Source organism: Choloepus didactylus, chromosome 2, assembly GCF_015220235.1.
Source record: "Choloepus didactylus isolate mChoDid1 chromosome 2, mChoDid1.pri, whole genome shotgun sequence".
NCBI classification, from domain to species: Eukaryota; Metazoa; Chordata; class Mammalia; order Pilosa; family Megalonychidae; genus Choloepus; species Choloepus didactylus.
In genome coordinates this window covers 166,395,811-166,403,311 of record NC_051308.1, presented here as the reverse complement: position 1 = coordinate 166,403,311, position 7,501 = coordinate 166,395,811, and positions in this window count along the sequence as shown.

The following is a 7,501-nucleotide window of genomic DNA, read 5'->3' as shown; positions in this document are numbered from 1 at the left end:
TCCTAACTCATACCTTATACAAAAATTAACTCAAAATGGATCAAAGATCTAAACATTATTGCTAAGATCATAAGATTTTTAGAAGAAAATGTACGGAAATATCTTAAAGATCTTGTGATAGGAGGTGGTTTCCTATACCTTACACCCAAAATGCAATTAATGAATGAAGAAATAGATAAATGCGATCTCCTCAAAATTAAACACTTGTACATCAAGGGACTTTGTCAGTTAAGTAAAAGGCAGCCTACACAATGGGAAACAATATTTGGAAACACTTTTTTGAAGACAAAATACAAATCGCTCAAAAATATATGAAAAGATGCTCAACTTCACTGGCTGTTAAGGAAATATAAATCAAAACCACAATGAGATATCATCTCACACCTACTAGAATGACCATTTTCCAAAAAACAGAAAATTGCAAGTGCTAGAGAGGATGTGGAGAAAAAGGCACACTTTTTCACTGTTGGTGGGAATGTAGAATGGTGCAGCCACTCTGGAAGGCAGTGTGGCAGTTCCTCAGGAAGTTAAGTATAGAATTGCCGTATGATCCAGCAATTCCAATTATTGGTATATACTCAGAGGAACTGAAAGCTGACACTAACAGACATTCGTAAACCAATGTTTATAGCGGCATTATTCACAATTGCCAAGAGATGGAAACAGCCCAAATGTCCATCAACAGAACAGTGGATAAACAAACTGTGGTACATAAACACAATGAAATATTATGCAGCTGTAAGACAGACAAAGTCATGGAACATATAACGTGGATGAACCTTGAGGATGTTATGATGAACAAAGTTAGCCAGAAACAAAAGGACAAATACTGTATGGTCTCACTAATATGAACTAACATTAATGAGCAAACTTTCAGAGTCAAAACCTGAGAACACAGGTTATCAGGAGATAGAAAGTGGGTAGAGACTGGGCATTTGAATATTCAACAGGACTGATTGTATAGATTGTGTAGAATATTCAACAGGACTGATTGTATAGATCCAGAAATGGATAGCATAATACCATGTGATGGTAGCACAATATTATAAATACACTGAACAAAGATGTCTGTGAGTAAATCTGAAAGAGGAGTGATAGGGCCATGTATGACACCAGAAGGAAAGGTAGATGATCGACTGGGACTGTATAACTGGGACTGAAACCTAGAGGGGTCAATGATGGTGACTAAATGTACAAATATAAAAATGTTGTTACATGTGGGAGAACAAATGAATGTTAATCTTGCAAGGTGTTGAAAAATGGATGGTATTGGGGAAAAATACAATCAAATCAAATAAGAGTCTGTGGTTAACAGTAACATTGTCATATGCTTCCAATAAATGTAACAAAGGCAATATAACAAAGCTACTGTCTATAAGAGGGGGATTTAAGGGTGGAGAACGGGATTCTTGGTAGTGGTGTTGTTGTCTGACCTTATTATTATATTGTATTGTATGGTATTTTAATTGTTTTATCTTTTTTATTATTCTTTAAAAATTTTTTGAAGCAATGAATATGTTCAAGAGCTGATTGTAGTGATGAATGCACAACTATATGATGATACTGTGAACAATTAATTATACACTGTGGATGATTGTATGGTATTTGAATATGTCTCTATAAAATTGCAGGGAAAAATATAAACAGGGATACAAATGCTGGAGAAAACATGAAGAGAGGGATGTACCTATTTACTGTTGGTGGGGAAGTAGAATGGTGTAATCTATCTGGAGGACAGTGTAGAGGTTCCACAAGAAGTTAAGTGTGTGGGTGCCATAAGGTTCTGCAACCTCATTATGGGGTATATACTTGGAAGATCTGAGAGTGGGGACATGAATGGACAGTTGCACAATGGTGTTTATTGCAGCAGTATTCACAATTTGCAATGGATGGGGGTGGCCAAAGAGAACATTGACAGAGGAAGAGAATGGTGAAACTGTGGTGTATGCATACAATAGAATATTGAGCAGCTGCAAGAAGGAATGAAGCTGTGAGACAAGCAATTAGGTGAATGGATCTTGAGGACAGCATTTTGAGTGAAGTACCCGAGAAATGAAAATTCAAACATTATAATGCCTCATTAATATGGACTAACTATAATATGTAAACTCTGAGATTTTGTTCCCTAGATTGTAAGCTCTAACAGCAGTCACATCTATTTCTGAGTTGTAATGGTTCTCTCCAAATTCTGACATGCTGAGCTCTTTGTGTATAATCTGATCGGTCTCTGGAATTTTGGTTATCTGTGTGACACCTGAATCTCGGAACTAGAACTTGGCAGCTATGAATGTCAGTATTACCTCATACAGCAACTGTTTAAAAAGCTGAAAAACAGTTCTGACTTCAAGTAGAGATATGAATGACACAGATCTGGTTAGGAGGAAGGCAAATCAGGCCAAAGGGTAAAGGATAGTATTGACTGTTTTAAAACTTCACCTTCTGTTTGAGACCAAGGGAAAGGAGGTTTATTTTGTGCATGATCTATATTTTCTGCAGTACACTAAATAATTTAACTGGTATGGTCAATTTATTCAAACACCATAATTACATAGAACTTTGAATAGGAGGTGAGATCTGTTAGGTTTGTACAGGTTAGGATGAAGTCCTGATACATCCCAAAGTAGTTTGGGCAGAGAATAAAAATATATTTGCAGGGCCCCCCCTGAGGAAATGGGGAAAAATGCAGAAATGTTGGACTTCTCCATCTGGGTTATTACTGATATTCTCACAAACGTTGCAGACTAACAGTTTAGTAGGATGAGCCCTCAATCTTGGTGCTTGTCCTTAGGAAGCTTGTTACCACAAAGGAGAGGCTAAGCCTACTTATAATTGTGCCCAAGAGTCTCCCCCAGAGCACCTCTCTGTTGCTCAGATGTGGCCCTCTCTCCCTCTCTAAGCTTATGTGGCAGGTGAACTCACTGCCCTCCCCTCTACATGGGACATGACTCCCAGGGGTGTAAATTTCCCTGGCAACATGGGACATGACTCCTGGGGATGAGCCTGGGCCTGGCATTGTGGGATTGAGAAAATCTTCTTGACCAAAAGGGGAAGTGAAATGAAACAAAATAAAGTTTCAGTGACTGAGAGAGTTCAAATGGAGTTGAGATGTCACTTTGGAAGGCATCTTATTCTTAGATATCCCTTTTAAGTTTTTAGTGTATTGGAATAGCTAGAGGGAAATAAATACCTGAAACTGTTGAACTGCAATCCAGTAGCCTTGATTCTTGAAGACGATTGCATAACTATGTAGCTTACATGGTGTGACTGTGATTGTGAAAACCGTGTGGCTCACACTCCCTTTATCCAGGATATGGGCAGATTAAGTAGAAAAATGGGGACAAAAACTAAATTAAAAATAAGGTGGAATGGGGAGGATGGAATGTTTTAGGTGGGTTTTTTTTTTACTTTTTTTTTTTTTTTTGGAGTAAGGAAAATGTTCAAACATTGATTCTGGTAATGAATGCATAACTATATGATGGTTCTGTGAATAATTGATTGTACACTGTGGACGACTGTAGGGTATGTGAACATATCTCAATAAAACAGTATTTTTTTAAAAAGTCATCCAGTCATTTTCTAGGAATAAACAAATGGTTGTTTGTCCTCCCCCACCCCACCCCCCACACCCCCTTCTCCTACCAGGTATTAAAAATCCTTTCCAGTGTGATGTCAAAAATCCCAGACTCATCTAGTTTAAAAATTCTCTGCCATGTCGTTCTCCTTGTTCAACCTCTCCTATGTTGGCTAGCTTACATTTTGTGTCCTTCCAGGTTTGGAGAAGGGGAGAGGGAAGAGAGTGAGGAACAGAAAGGATCTTCCCGAACTGGAACAGTCTTAACCTGGTGTTGGCACCCTCTCGTTGTACCTAAGATCTGAAGACGACCCTTTCTTTCTGGGATGTACCTGTAGGTACATCACTGGGGAAACTTTACCTACATTCCCTTGACTTAGCAATGTATCTTCTAGCTGCCCTCTTAAAACATTCACCTCAGCCCCATGGTTTCCAGGGAACCATCTCTCAGTTGGCATCCTCTCAACCAACTGGACAGTCTTTCTCAAGATGACCCAGCTCTGTTCTCTTATAAGAAGTTCTCATTTGGCCCACAACAAGGACACATGCATCCTGCTCAGAAGTGTGGGGTATTCCTAATCAGCCCTGTATACATCTTCTGCTTGGAGGAAGCCTTGGTCTCTTTACTTCGGACTTTTCAAATGTGTGTCAGTTACCAGCATTGTTTCTCTAAGATTCTAGGGTTTACGTGCTATAATTTCCAAATGGTCCTCTTGAAGCCTCTTGGACTTTGCTTGAGATAATGGAGAAGTACCACCCCCATGGTGGTCTACTATCTTTGATTTGGGTGTGGGGACACTTGTCCCTGACTTTTGGGGCCTCTGCCAAGAGTTTCAGTTATCATCTGTTAGCTCTTAGAGTAAAGTTTAGGGTTACTCTAACTCAGGGTTTCTAGAAAATGGCACTATTGACATTTTAGATTGGATAATCCTTGTTATGGGGGGCTTTCCTGTGCACTATAGGATGTTTAGCCACATCCCTGTCCTCCACACTTAGAGGCCAGTAGCTCCCTTCCACTGCCTCCCACCTCACCCCATCTCCCACATGACAAACAAAAATGCCTCTAGACATTGCCAAATACTTCTGGGGTGGGGGTGGGGGTATGCAAAATCACCCCCGGTTGAGTACCACTGCTCTAGTTTAGGCCAGTGCTTCTACAACTTCTTTCAAATTATGGTACAGACAGAAAATCATAATACACTGGCATCAACAGACAAGAATGTTTGCAATCAGAGGTTTTCAGCATGGATCACTATCTTGACACACCTGTAACCCACTTGAAGCACATCAACCAGCTGGAACATGCCAGCTGGGATGCTCTGTCTTAGGCCAAAAAAAAAAAAAAAAAAAAAAAAAAAGTGTTAGTTGGCTCTTGGAAACCAAGGAAAGATCACTAGAAACAAAGAATCAAATATTACTAGAACTCTCTCATGATCTCTTCATCTTTCACCTCTTGGATTTGTCATTAACAATGTTGGATTTTATCTGACTCCTGCAATCCTGGAAAACAAAAAAGTTTAAGAAATCCGCCTTCTTTTGTGTTACCGACCAAGATGTCCTTAACTTCTCCTTAAGTCTTGGGCTTCTCCTTGACTCTTGATCTCTGACCTCCCTCATTCAGGCCCTTGTAGAATCCAGACAGAACAGGTTCCTCGTTGTCTCAACGGTAAACTTAGGAGATAACTCCATGCAATCAACACACCCCGTTGCTAGACCTCCCCATCTAGTACTCTTCCATTAGCTCCTACGCCTCATGTGCTCTCTCTCTCTTCACTATTGTAAGTTTCCTCTCCATCTCCCTCTCTCTCTCTCTCTCTCTCTCTCTCTCTCTCTCTCTCTCTCTCTCTCTCTCTCTCACACACACACACACACACACACACACACACACACGCACACACGCAGAGTAGTCTCCTGGTCTCTATTTCCTATTGCATATAGCTTTGAATAAAGACATCCTTGCCTGTTTAACAGTGTTGGGTACAAGTTTTTCTTTGACACTATGCTACAGTTTTCTCCAAAATCAGGGTCTGTAGTTTTCTCCAAAATCAGGGTCTGTAGTTTTCTCTAAAATCAGGGTCTATAGTTTTAAAAAACCCCAAGGAACGGATTCACTGTCTCCACCTGGGTCAAATGTCTGCCCAGGAGCATTCAGCCAGGGTCATGGAAGATCAGAACAGCTCCAGTGATGGATATGTGATGGAAGGGAAGTTTCCAAGGGCAAAAGGAGGGTCAGGCAGATCCAATATCATAGATAGCCAATACTAGTTTAAAGGCTGTGTAAGAAGATTTTTGATGGACCAGAGGAAGAAGGACAATTTAGGCAGAGGGAACAACATAGGCAAAGGCACATCAGCAAGAGAGAATATGGGGCCTTTGGTGACCTAAAAGAGTTCAGTTTTGCCGCAGTAGAGACTGAGAGCAGGGGGTAGGGAGAGACTGGACAGAGATGTGAAATCATGAGTGATGTTGTCGGCTAAGCAAAGTTTACTCTCTAGAGAAAACATGAAGAACATGATGAGAAAGGAAGTGTGAAAAGGAACAACATGCTGAGATTTACAATTAGATTACTTATATGGCAGTGACACAGATAGAGTAGAGGCAGACATTGCAGAATCCAGGTAAGAGCCTGAACTATGGCAATGGAAGTGGAGATGGCTATGCAAGCTACTCAGGAGATAAAATCAGTAGACTTGTCAATTGACTACATGAAGGATGGAACCTAGGAAGGCTCCTCTCTACAAATCTTCTTCATTTTTTTTAAAAAAACTTTTTATTGTAGTAACATATATACAACTTAAAATTTACCATTTTAATCAATTTTAAGTGTACGACTCAGTATTATTAATTCTGCTTACAATATAGTGCTACCATCACTGTATCCATTACCCCAACTTTTTCATCACCTCAAGCAGAAACTCTGTACCTATAAAGCCATAACTTTCTCTTCTACCCCTCTCCTCCAACTCTACCCCTGGTAACCTATAATTTGCTATCTGTCTCTATGAAGTTTGCTTCTTCTAGGTATTTCATGTGAGAGATGATGTAATATTTGTCTTTTTGTGTCTGGCTTATTCCAATCAACATGATGTCTTCAAGGTTCATCCATGTTGTAGCATGCATCAGAACTTCATTTCTCTTTTATGGCTGAATAATATTCCATTGGGTGTATACACCATATTTTGTTTATCCATTCATCTATTGATGGGCACTTGGGTTGTTTCTACCTTTTGGCTATTGAGAATAATGACACTTTAAATATTGGGGTACAAATATCTGTTTGAGTCCCTGCTTTCTTTCAGTTCTTTTACATAAATACCAAGAAATGGGTTGCTAAATCATATAGTAATTTTATTTTCAACTTTCTGAGGAACCACCAAACTGATTTCCACAGAGGCTGCACTATTTTACATGCCACCAGCAATGTATAAGGGTTCCTATTTCTCTTCATTCTTGCCAACACTTATCTTTTCATTTTTACTTGGATTATTTTTCTAGTTGCCTAATGTGACTTTCTGAGTCAGTCACCATCTCTTCTAGTCCAATTTCTTACTTCTAAATACAATTCTTTCTAAAACACAAATCCAATCAGTTTACTCTTCAATATCTCTTCCTTCTCCTAAAGAAACTTTTGTCTGACCAAGAGCCTAGGATGGGGAAACCAAGGTGCCTAGAGTGCAAAGTTAAGGATCCTGCAGTTGCAGAGATTGACAGTGTGTACCTCTTTAAACTGTGTACGCTAGGGCCCTTGCTTTCCTCACCCAAGACCCTCTCAGCATTAGTTCAACCCTAACTTACTTTTCCTACCTTGTCTTTTGCTATATCCAATCAAACACTCTGTCCTCAAGTTATTCTAATCTACATTCCATTCTCCTGAAAGGCAAAACTTTGTGCCTCTGCTACTTAGTGCTGCCTTTCCTTACACCTGGGATA